This window comes from Apus apus, chromosome 4 (assembly GCF_020740795.1).
Source record: "Apus apus isolate bApuApu2 chromosome 4, bApuApu2.pri.cur, whole genome shotgun sequence".
Classification (NCBI taxonomy): Eukaryota; Metazoa; Chordata; class Aves; order Apodiformes; family Apodidae; genus Apus; species Apus apus.
Window position 1 is genome coordinate 89,582,741 of NC_067285.1, and position 13,312 is coordinate 89,596,052.

A 13,312-nucleotide genomic window follows, 5' to 3' on the forward strand; every position below is an offset into this window, starting at 1 on the left:
CTATCCTGAATAATTTTCTTCTATTCTGTGCTTTCACCAAAATTTGAGAAACTGAAATGCTTTGAAAAATCAAACTTTAAGACACTTGCACTGATGCTTACAGTTACAAAGGTTAGAAAAACAAGTGTTCTAACTATTTGGCACTCATGAAAAGTTCTTTGTGGCAGGAACAGACGCTACAGTTTATTTTCCTTCCTTCATTCCTGCTCTGGCTTTGTTGTCTTTCTGATCTATCTTTATTAACTCTTCAGTAGTTTGAAGAGGTCAACAGCAGTATTCTTCTCTTACTCTTTATAACAGATTTGGAAGCAATTTTTGTGTCTGTAACTTTTTGTTCTTTAACCATAACTCTCTTACAGAAATGTTGCAAGATGGTTCGCAAAATGGTTCTCCCTGAAGATAGGAGAGGGATGGGAGAGAGAACTATTTCTGTGAGGCAAAAGCTTCCTTCCTCTGGGATGTCCCATACACCTCTTTTCCCTTCCCAGACAACTCCTTCTTGTATGTCCTAGTTCCTGTTCCTATGACTTTGGAGGTGTCTCTGCCTCTAACTCATCTTTGTTATATGTGTCTTGGGCACACTTAGAAAGTAATGCCAAATGGTTTTTGAATAGAAAAGGTGAAACATGCTTAATATTATCAACATGTAGCTAGCAAAAGAAACAGAAAAGAAAGCTGTTTATTCTCTTACACAAAAGCCAGGGGAAAAAATCTTACCATCAAGACTGAAAAACTGAGGGCTGTTTTGTCTAGGGACAGGAGAACTGAGAGGAAACATCACAGTGGTCTTCAAACTGAAGAAAGGCTTCTGCAGTGAGAGAAAGAACCCTTGATGCCATGACCTTTGTGAAAGGAGCAAATGTCATTGCATCAAGTTACACAAAGTGGAATTTTAGGTTAGCCATCAGAACAGATATTACAATAGCACGGATAATTGAACACTGGAGGAAATATTCACCTCAGAAGGTTTTAAAAACCACTCTAGACAAGAAATAGTCTGGAAAGATGTGGTTATGCCTGAAGCTGAGTAATGGACAAAATGGTCTCTTAAGATCCCTCTCAGTCCAATACGTTTTAATGACTTTGTGATTCCACATAGACTTATGTGGGGCCTATTCATGCCCTGGATTATTTTCTGGAAGAAAAACTTAACAGCCACAATTATTTAACCTTTATTCTATTAAAAAAAACCCCATACAATCAAAACCAAAACCAACAACAAAAAAAAAAATAAAAAACCAAAACCCTAAAAATCCCCAAACAAACCAACCAACACAAAACCAACCAACCAAAAAACAAACAAACAAACAAACAAAACCCCAAACCAAACAAAAACAAACAAGCAAACAAAAAAAAAACAAACACCCAACAACAATACCCAAACAACATACATCATAATTTTCCCTCCTGATCAAAAACACTAGTGGGAAACCTTGATCTATGGTTTGCACCTGGAGGTACTGAGAAATACTTTTCCCCTTGTAACTCACCTGCAGCGTGCTACAGAGTCCACTGCATTTTTTGGCATGAAAACCTACCACCACGTTTTCCAGAATGTCTCATTTAGCCCCAGGTGGTCTAAAGTTGTTCCTTGTATGGAACACGAGGTGACAGAGACAGCAGCAAAAAGGTCAACAATTTAGCCATTTTATTAATGACTATATTATATTATGCAACTGTACTCATGACTGCATAGCTCCAATGACCCTAAAAGAAAAAGGACAGCACAATACAATGACAAAGAAAAAACAAGTGCTTCCTTGAAACATGATAAAAAGATCTTGATTTCATGGTTGGGTTGCTGTTGTCTGAAGGGATCCTTATCATACTGCAAGTTATATAAGCTAGCCCTGGCAGCAGAAAACAGTGGACTAAAAAAATATTCTGAAAGAGACATGCATAGCTTTCATAGACTGAGTATGCACAAAAACTTCACATAAAAAACTGTAGGTAGACAAAGTGTTTTAGGAGAATGCAGACCCCTACATTCACAGAAACAGCCTAGAAAATCTCTGCCATTCTTGCTTCAGTTCTTGAGAACCACAGAGCCCGGCTTTCTATTGTCTTGGTGTTCATTTTCTAGCTGAAGTTGTTTGCAAACCAGAAAGTCAGTATTCAGAAGCTTAATCTCCTCAGTGCCCAGTTTGCCAGACACACAATTAGTGTACCTTGTATTGCTGACGGACTCTTGACTGGAGTTAACACAGACACAAAAAGTCCAACTGACCATTTACGAGACTCATCACTAAGTGATTATCTGCGGTAAAAATGGTATAATCTTACCCAGCTGTAGAAAGGAGCATAGAATATTACTGAAAGATCATCCGAGACCCTGTATGTTACTGAGAGACAGAGGCATTTGGACAGTGGGTCAAATCTTGGTAAAAACCCTCAGCAGCCTTGCACAGACTGCTTACCAGTTTGAGAAGAATTGCCCACAGCAGTCTCAGTCATTTCTTTTGCAGCATTTTTTCTATTTTTCACAGCAAAAAAAATTGACTTTATCAATTCCAGGTCAGAGCTTATCTTGGAATTTCCAACACACGGCTAAAAACATTGTGGTCAATGGGGCAAAATCTAGTTGGAGGTCAGTGACTAGTGGAGTGCCTCAGGGGTCAGTACTGGGACCAGTACTATTCAATATATTCATCAACGACCTGGACGAGGGAACAGTGTGTGCCCTCAGCAAGTTTGCTGATGACACTAAACTGGGAGGTGTGGGTGACACACCAGAAGACTGTGCTACCATTCAGCGAGACCTGGATAGGCTGGAGAGTTGGGCAGGGAGAAACTTGATGAAATTCAACAAGGGCAAGAGTAGAGTCTTGCATTTGGGGAAGAACAACCCCACGTACCAGTACAGGTCGGGGGCTGACCTGCTGGAGAGCAGTGTAGGAGAAAGGGACCTGGGGGTCCTGGTGGACAGGAGGATGACCATGAGCCAGCAATGATGGAGTGGAACAACTCCCTTATGAGGAAAGGCTGAGGGAGCTGGGTGTCTTTAGCTTGGAGGAGACTGAGGGGTGACCCCATCAATGTTTACAAATACGTTAAGGGTGAGTGTCTGGAGGATGGAGCCAGGCTTTTTTCAGTGATGACCAGTGATAGGACTTGGGGCAATAGGCACAAACTGGAACATAGGAGGTTCCACATAAACATCAGAATAAAACTTCTTTACTGTGAGAGTGACAGAGCACTGGAACAGGCTGCCCAGAGAGGTTGTGAAGTCTCCTTCTCTGGAGACATTCAAAACCCACCTGGACTGGATAATCTTTTGAGGTCCCTTCCAACCCCTAAGATTCTGTGATTCTGTGAAAAACCAGAAATATAAACTTGCCTGTAACTTAAGGAGTGGCCAAAGCCCACCAATATAAATTTGCCTGTAGCTTCAACTTTTCTGAATAAGTTCCCCTAAGAAATAACCCTCTATTGAAAGAGTATCTGGAACACTTTTGTCCTCCCATCTGCAAAGCAGTGACTGTTTTCCCCTGACTGTGGCCATCAGAGCTAGGAGTGTGTGTAAACACAGCCTAAAGGCCAAAGCTTGCACCAGTATACTGACAGTCTTGAATGACGGTCACTTATCACGTGCATGATATGTAACTAGGTCAAGAAGAGACTTCTAGTTTCTCACGGTCCAGTATGTGGTTTCCTCAGAAGTTCTCAGATTCTGGCCATTTTTCTCTTCCACAACTGTGGAAAAAAAATATTAAAAATCCAATTTATTTTTTTTTAGTACCATGCATCTTTCTTTACTTTCACCTTTTTTTTTCTTTTTACTTCAGCAATACCTTCATAGGATGATGCATGTTGATGTCTACCCCATAATAACATCTTTGTGACATATTATTTATTGAAAATGACAACCTGACAGATGGCAGGGCAAAGCCTTTAATCCTAGTTCTCGACACCATTCTACATTGCACATCTGATGCCAAATAACATTTTCCTCATGTATGCAAAGCCATGTACTCTGTGAAGCCTTCAAACTCCTACAGCTTTGATGAAGGTATCTCCGTTGTTGTGAAAAATACCATGCACCTTCAGATGGTAAGTAAAATCTCTTTGGTATGGTATATTGCATTATATAGCACCTTACTAGATGATGAGCTAGACAGAAAAGAAGAAGGAAAGGGTGGAAGTAGAAGAGAAACAAAATGGCAGATTTTGAGGAGAAATGTTCAAAAAGTTCATTCCATGAAACTGCCAGGAAACAGCAGCTGACCACTGTAAGAGGTCACAGGAGACAAAATGGCCTTTCATTGAACATCTTTCAGGTAACCAACCACCGGAATTAGGAAAAGAGAAAAATGAGACGAACAGGCAATTTCTGTAAATTACTCACTACAAAGAAAAATGCACATTTTTCCCAGATAACAATAATTAAGCCCAAGAGGGATTTAAATAAATAAATAAATAAATAACCAGGGAAAAAAACCAAACAAACACAAAACACTTTTCATTTTTTCTGCATATATCCATATGAATAACATGGATAAATACAAAACGTAGTCTTGGAAATGTGGATTACAAATTATTTGACACACCTTCCTCTGAATTAGAATTTTACTTTACAGTTACAGTCAACATTAAATTAAACTTTCAGACTTAAAAAACATGGTATAACATTTCTTTGTGATCCTCTGCACTGGAGGATCATCAGAGGAATTTCCAGCTGAAAGTCTGGGGTCTCTCAATGTGGGAAAGATGTGCACTTCAAGCAAGTGTCTTTCAGAACTGCCTTGGGGACAACATGACGAAATATGTAACTGTTTAGTTGCTGCTTGCCCTAAATAGATTGTCTTACCAGGGTGGCAGCAGCTGGGACTCAAGCAAGGATTACCAGATCCAGAGGTAATGGGCTGAGCAAGAGTCCCTCCCACTGAAGTAAGGGACATACATAGCTTGCTGGGTACATCCATTGCCCAAAAAAAACATATGGGTGTGTCTCTCATTCTTAGCCAAAGAGCATTTGACCTATCCCCAGAATGAACAATGAAGGTCTTCGTTAAGCAAGGGGTCATCTGTATGCAAAAAAAAAGTTTGTGTGATTTGTTTTGAGTACACCCTTACTATACATCAGTGAATCAGTTAGCTTACTCCTTCCAACTGTTTGTGGCTTCTTGCTTGTTGATTCATGCCTTGTCTAAATTGCAATCAGCAGGACCATCTACTCCTAGACATAAGCTGGCTGTGCTAGTTGCCAACAGCAATTACTGAAACTCATGAGGAACACAGGCTGCAGGTTACCAAAACAGATGTCACTTGTAGCAACACAGGCATGAGACTGAATTTCAGAGTGCAAGCAGTCCAACGTGCCATGTGTAAGCTCCAACAAATGGCTCCAGCCACAAAACAGATCAAGAGCTAAAAATCACAATTTGCAATTATCATTCTCATACAGAGCACTCCCTACTTTGATTTTCCTTGTAGAATCACATGCATATCTCAATATTAAAATGTTTTTTCATTTCCGGGTAAGCTTTTATAACTTTACCAGAGATAGGTAAAGCAGAGAGGTGGAGATGTGACAACAAGCAATTAGAAACATGGGCTCATTATTACTAGAGGAGCACAGTCATTCTAGGAATAAGGCTAATGAAATTTAGAGATGAATAGCACTGGCAGATTATTTTTTAATTTATTGAATTTTAAAGCAAATGGAAAGAACTGTTTCTGCAAGTTTTGTCATCACTCATAAATATGCACCCTTTCTATTTCACATCTCTGCATCTGCATAAGCAAGAGGAACACATTTTGAAAATGCTGACTATGCTAATCCAAATAATCAGAACAGGCAGGTCTACCTTGTGTTAAGATCTGTCATGAACCTGCCCCACCTTGTATTCCGTTCACAGTCCTATTGCAATGAGCACAGCCTCCTGTCCTTCCAAGGTAAAAACCCTAAGGTGAAAGCAGGTTCAACACAGCAGTCTTACCACAGCTTTGTATGCAGTGCAAGCCAGGCCTGGGATCTACAAACTCTTCAAACACTTTACAAACCTGCAGGGCATCCCAACTCCCAGAGTATGTCCTGTACTCTCTCAAAGTACTCCTTGCACCTCAGAGAAAGCTACACTAATATGCAGCCTGTTTTCTGCATTATCTAAACATCCTGGGATAGTGCTAGAGCAGCATGAAGAAAGCAGCTCCCCGTGTTCTGGCTGTTATCCCACTAAACACAGGCAGCAACCAACCTGAAACATTCCTGTCACTGATAACAAATTAAATTAAATGGGGCATTGTCATAACATTGCCTAACAGAATTAAAATAACCTTATGCCAACGAGGAGTGTGACAGCTCTAGAAGCCAGGGAGTAGTTTTATATGGAGCTAGGCAAATTACTTGCTGAAAACTGTCTTTAGCAGTTATCTACGTAGTTCTAAACAAGTCTAGAAGAGGCCCTATCCTTCCTGCCAGAAAAGAAGGTCACGCATGACTTCAGCAAAGGAAGTGTGGAGGAAGAATGAGTGTGATCCTTAAGGATGGCACACCAATCATGGAGAGGAAAACTCATATAAAGTATTGTGAACAAATTTAACCAAAGACCAGTTACATACCTTAACTCCCTGCTTGGGTGAGTCATTTGGCCATGTCCACGCCACCCTTACATCCACACCCACAGGGAGAGAAGTGACTCTTTTTGTCAAATTGTCTGCAGGTGCAACTTCAAGTCTCAAGAGCTCAGCAAACAGTTGCCGTACTAAGAATTTGGCCATGTTTTCCTGCCTTTCCTACTTTGTGACTATGTGATTTGCTTCTCTGTGCTCCTAGAAGATGCAGGAGATGCTGGAATGGCAGATCCTTTTGGCCTGCTCTGCCTACCTAAGCCTGGCATAGCTTCAAGCTTTAGTGAGTGCCTGCTAAAAGCAACATTTAAAGTCAAAGGTAATGTTAACAACAAATTTATTTCCTTTTCCAAACTGTGCAAACCTTGAGGTGAATTAAGACATGCACTTTTTTCATACTCTGTCTTTTGTGCCAGTATTATCACACCTGTAGCACATGAGTAGATTTTATAGGTTTTGAAATAAATGGGTTGCATTCTACATATTTTTAGAGCTTTAAAAAATAATATGCATTTGGAAAGCCTGCCCCAACAAGGACATTTTTAAAGAAATAAAGGATGCAATGTCAGGTAGTCAGGGACAATGCTGGCCTCAGGCCTTCAACTCCTCTGCCTACTGATCACCACTCCCTTAGCTTGAGAGGTGGCAACAGAAATCAGACAAGTCATGTTCGAATACCCTCTCTTATCCTCTATTTCATCACATGGCCACTCAAACCACACAGATTAAGGTAGCTTTAGGACATATAAATTTCTAAAGGGAACTACAGATCAGTAAGCCTCATCTCCATCCCTGGAAAGCTGATGGAACAACTTACCCTCGCACTGTCTATAGGCATATGAAAGATATGAGGGTCATTAGGAGAAGTCAACAAGATTTTAGCAAAGGGAAGCCATGTTTAAGCACCTGATAGTCTTTTATGAGGACATAAACAGGTGGATAGACAGTGGTAGTGCAGTAGATGTAATTTATCTTGATTTCAGTAAAGCATTTGACACCATCTACCACAGCATCCTTGCAGCTAAACTGAGGAATAATCAGATAGTGAGGTGGATTGTGAACTGGTTGAAGGAAAGAAGTCAGAGAGTTGTGGTCAATGGGACAGAGTCCAGTTGGAGACCTGTTAAGGTCGAGTGTCAGAAGGATGAAGCCAGGCTCTTCTCAGTGATGCCCAGTGATGGGATATGACTAGGTAGGACCCAACCTTCAGCAACTGCACTGCAGGATAACCATTTTCTAAGATCTACTAGAAAGTGAGTTGTTGCAGCTAAATATAAAGTACATTCAGAAAGGCTCTGGTTAAAATGGTAGCACAATAAATAACAAGTCAACCTAGATAAACATCCCTCAGTAGTTTGCTGCACATTCTGCAAACTAGCTGTGAAGTTGTGGATGCCCACTCTCTGGATGTGTTCGAGGCCAGATGGATGAGGCTTTGAGCAACTTGGTCTAGTGGGAGGTGTCCCTGCCCATGCAGGGGGTTGGAACTAAATGATCATTAAGGTCCCTTCCAACCCAAACAATTCTATGATTTTCTCCTGTTCTATAACTTGTAACTTGGCAGAAGAGACCAACACTGATCTCACCACAGCCTCCTCTCTGGTAGTTGTAGAGAGCGACAAGGTCTCTCCTCAGTCTCCTTTTCTTCAGGCTAAACAACCCCAGTTCCCTCTGCCAGTCCTCATAAGACTTGGGCTCTAGACCTTTCACCAGCTTTGTTGCTCTTCTTTGAACATGCGCCAGCACCTCCATGTTCTTTTTGTAGTGAAGGGTCCAAAACCGAATGCAGTATTCGAGCTGTGGCCTTCAGCCATACCTCACTCTAGCCTGACTGAATGGCCGACATGGCAAACAATGCCATCATTGTATATTAATTATTATATATATTAACTCTGTCTTTCTGGAGTCCATTTTTAAAATATAAATATGAATTTTATTATTTAAAGGAGTATAAGGTGGATTATTATCATTTCATGCCAAGTGTTGAAGCAAAGAAACAAGGCAGTAAGACTATAAAGAACACAAGGTATTTAACACTGAGTATTTAAGAAACTAACGATTTGCAAAGCTGAATTCAGAGGTTAGGAAGAACACAAAGCCATGCTCTGTAAGCAAAGGCAGCAACTGGAAAGGAGAGCGACGCAGCAAGCGGCCCAGCCCGGCCTGCTCCGTTCTGCCCGGCCCCTGCTGCCACCTGCTGGGCGCGACGCGCCATCGCCCCGCCACCCAGCCCTCTGCCTGGCCAAGAGGACAACTCGTTTCACATCAAGCCGGGCTGGTGAAACCATGACCTTTAAAAAAAAAAATAATAAAATAAAATAAAAAAAAAATATATATATAAAAAGAAATAAAATAAATACCGAGGATGCTATTTGAAAGGTACATTCAATAAAGAGAGATATAATAATTCCAAATTACATTTCTCAAAGGTGGTTTATAACTCCAGCCTTTTCAAGCTTTTCTTAAAAAAAAAAAAAAAAAGAAAAAAGTAGATTTCAAAAAAGGTGCAATATTACATGTGAAGCAACATTATTTTCCTTACAAGTATCAATTAAGAAAAAAAATAATCCCAATTTTTCTGGTTATCTCTCATCATCTTTGAAAACCTGGCATGAAACTTTAAATCCTGGTTTAGTTTGCACAAACACTGTCAAAGTAGAACATTTTTGTGAGCACATGTGACCCACACAGTTTCTCATTATTCACAAAATGCATACACCCCAAAACGTTACCAAGAACTGAGCTGACTGACACAGGATGGGCTATGGATAAACTAGTAAAAACTTGACTGTAAAAACAGGGAACCCATTCCCACGTGCATAACTGTAATAGGATGGAGTATTAAACATATCCTTTATAACTTTGTGCTCAATCTCATTAATATCTCTACAGAAACACATTCTACTTCTATTGCTTTCTCACTGGCTTTGTGCAGCACATGGCCATGTGCCGTTCTAAGTGCAGCAGTCAACATCAGGGTCAGGCCCTCGATACTCTGCACTTTACTGTGGCCTCACAATCCCTTCAAAAGAGAAGGGCAGAAGAGGCAGAGACGAGCAAGCAGCTGTCGGTTTGCCCGACAGCATACTGGGACACAGTTACAGATATACTGTGTGCCTGCACTGTGAGTTCCTGAGAAAAGATAATCAGGATATTGATTTTTCCCACCGTGTTTGCAGTGAAAATGGAAAGTCTATTCATGGAAGAATCTGACATGATTGATGTGAGCTAAATTTTGAAACACTGCCCCTGGGTTGCATTTTATCTGACTCCGTATTCATAGATTCACTCCATATTTGCTCTGTATAAACCTCCACATTCAAGGTATTAATATTTTTCTGAAGGAGATGCTTAAGATCAGTTAGAATTCAACCACTCAGGACAGATATCTTATTTCGCCCATTGCTCAGCAGACCATATTCTGGCCATGGTCCTGCAGATGGTGTTAATCAGCCCACACAGGCTTTAATCAGGCTGCCTAACTGGGCAGACAAGAGCCAGCACGCTGTGTGAATACCCATACCCAAATCCCTTGTCATTCACTCTTGTTCCTTAACACCTACTACCACAGCACCCCTTGCAAAAACACCTCAAAAACAGTCTTCTTGACTTGTAAAGCTTCCATGAAGCACTGGAGATTGTCTTTAGAGGGGGGGAAAAAAGTGCCTCCCCCCAACCCGCAATCACACAGTGCTTGAAATAGGGGCACAATTTTGTCTTAAGCCTGAAAAAGACCCTGTGCTTTGTACCTTTATTTCTACCTTTAGAAACAGCTTCACTTGACAAGAGACACCAGACGAGACAAGCAGACTACCTGTTGTACCCATTTCAGCCCAGTCACACTCCTGGAAGGGCTGGAAAGGCTCACTTGTGCAGCCCCAGGGAGGAGCAGAGCAGGAGAGGTCAGAGAGAAGAAAGGATAGAAAAGTTGGACAACTGAACTGTGCACTCTGAAAGGAATATGTTTAAACAACAGCTGAGAGCACTTTAGAAAATTTATCTCAACAACATCCCTGCATACATCAAGAATGTTCCCCACTGCAGGGGGAACTGCCAACCATCCAGTTCCTCACTCTTACCTACGAGGGAGCTGACAGTTGCATCAGTAATGAGGGAAAGATCTGATCTGGAGAGGGGAGGTAGCAGGCAGCTCTGCATGCCGGCTCAAGCAGAGATGGCTGAATGAGGTGCTTGTGGATAAATATCCTTCACTTCAGACACACACAAGAAAACAATCAGCATCAGCTCTCTCTGCCTCGCATAACAAGTAGTACTGAGTAGCAAACTCCAGCACTGAACCTCTGCTCTGAAAAACTGAAAATTTCAGAAGCAATAAGGTAACAAGGTGATGATACAACACTTTGCACAGCTCCTCTCTCATCACCTTTAATGCTTACTCCTGTAATCATCAACTCATGTTCAAAACCAGCTGGTACTGGGTAACTCTGTTTCAGTACAGATTCTGCCAGAATCCTCACAGGAAGCACCAACACATGACAAGTAAGAACAGAAACAGAAAATAAAAGCATAGGGTGCTGATCTATTACTGTGTATACTTGCACAAACTGACTCAAAGCCTTGCGTATGAAAATTAAGATGGTGCTAAATACTAGCTAGAAGCTTCATTTTTGTCTCTGTTGGCATATTTCTGGCATCACAGAATCTGATGTTTCCAGTTTTACTGGAAAATGGTTCCAATGGGATTGTTGCATAAAACATAAGACCAAAAGACTTGCCATGTACTCCTCAGCTCATAGAAACATGGTAAAGCCTAATCAAGGAAGCTCTGAAGAAAGCTGTGACAAGTACAGGGCTGCATGAGCATGAAAAACAATCTTCAGTCTGCAAGCAGTAAGCAAAGCTGCTAGGTGGATTCAGTCCCCTTAGGCTTATGTCCAGAAGACAAATTTACCAGAAATTCCACATGCTTTAGTTGCAGGAAAACAAAAGGCTATTGACCCTGGGGCATTAAACAGAATACCAGGGGTAACCACCATTCTCCTCACGTTCTTTCAGAGCTCTGAAAATTTAAAAACTCAACAATCTTCTATCCACTGCAGTTTTCCTCCTTCTCCTCATACAGTTACAGTTATCATCCTTTAAAAGGTTTCAGTTGCCATGTTATTTTGTATCCTTATTCTTGCTTCACACACTTGTATCCTTACTTCTTGATTTGCACACCTGTGATAAGAGGTAGTCTTTTCATCAACTACTTGTTTCTCCACCTCTACTTGGCAAATATCTTCGTTACAACCTTTTTGGCGTCTTCTCAGATATCTTCCTGCATGTCAACATCCATTTGAATAATTTTCCTTCATGGGTCTCAACTTCAGGCAAACTAAAAAGGAGGGAATCTGAAGGAATAGCTACTTGTTAAAAGGCTGGATTCAGCTTAAGTTCAGATAGCCCTCCTCAGGCAAAACTCAATGCAGCTTGGTTACTGTTGAAGTACATTCAGTTTAAATTCCTAGTCACTTAAACACAGGTTTAAAAAAGTTGCACAAAAGCCACCAGGTCATAGCAGATATATAAAAATCAGATCATTGTGACTAGAGTAAATTAATTAACACTTAACAGAAGGAGCCATTAAGGAAAAATAAAAAATATTAAAAAATCCAAACCACAAGAAACCAACTATGACAGAAAGACTGTTTCCAGAAGCAACAGAAAGACAAATGGATTTTAAATACTATGGTTGTGAGATTTTTTTAAAAAAATTCTAAACATGCTACTCAATGAAACCTAATTAGGAATTAAGACTTTGCCTAATTGCAAGCAACCCCAGTTAGTGCATATAGACCAATTTTCATCTAATTAGAAAGAAAAACCTGAAGACTGACTTCGGAAAAAGTATACATTAGCATACTAACAAGGAGAGGTGGAATTTAATATGCTCACAAAAGACAGAGACTTTATCTGAGAGTAGGTCTAATAGAAATAGTTTAGATAACATTGCTAAGTTTGTTAAAAGACAACAGACACAGAAGGTTGCTCAGAGTTTAGAGGCAGCAGGAAAGGGTGCAAGAAGTTCCTCTGAGAATATGCAACATAGGGGAGTATAGTATCTGAATGCTAAGATTTTTTCATTAGTGATAAACAGTGAATTTTCAAGTTGTGAAAATTTTCACACAGAACCTGTGTGAAAGACTTGTTTCCTATAACAATTTCACATGCAGAGTGATTTAAAAAGTCAATCGAACTAGGGATGTTTAGTCTGCAGAAAAGGAGGCTGGGGGGAGCCTTTAGGAAAAATTCACGTAGTGAATGAGTTTTTCAGGCACTGGAATAGGCTGCCCAGGGAAGTGGTGGTCACCATCCCTGGAGGAATTTAAAAGGCACACAGTACTTCAGGACATGGTTAAGTGGTGGACTTGGCAGCGTGCTATGTTAACACTTGGACTTGATGATTTCAAACGTCTTTAACAACGAAAACGATTCCACGATTTTCTCATCAAGATCTCAGTGCGCCACCCAAATCATTCCCCCAAAACAGAGGCTCCAAAGAAGAAGCCTGATACAAAGCCTGTAGGCCATACTGTTGCAGCAGGGCCGCCCCGCTCACGCCGCCCGCCGCCCCCCAGGCCCCTCCGCAGGCAGCCGCGCCCTCCCGCGGGTGTCGGCGCCGCCGCGGAGCAGCCCCTCCCGCCCACACGCGCCCTCCGCAGCCGCAGCCCTCACGCATGCGCCGCCGCGCGCCCCGCCGGCCTATTTCCTGCCCTCCGCGGGTAGTTCCGGCTGGGGC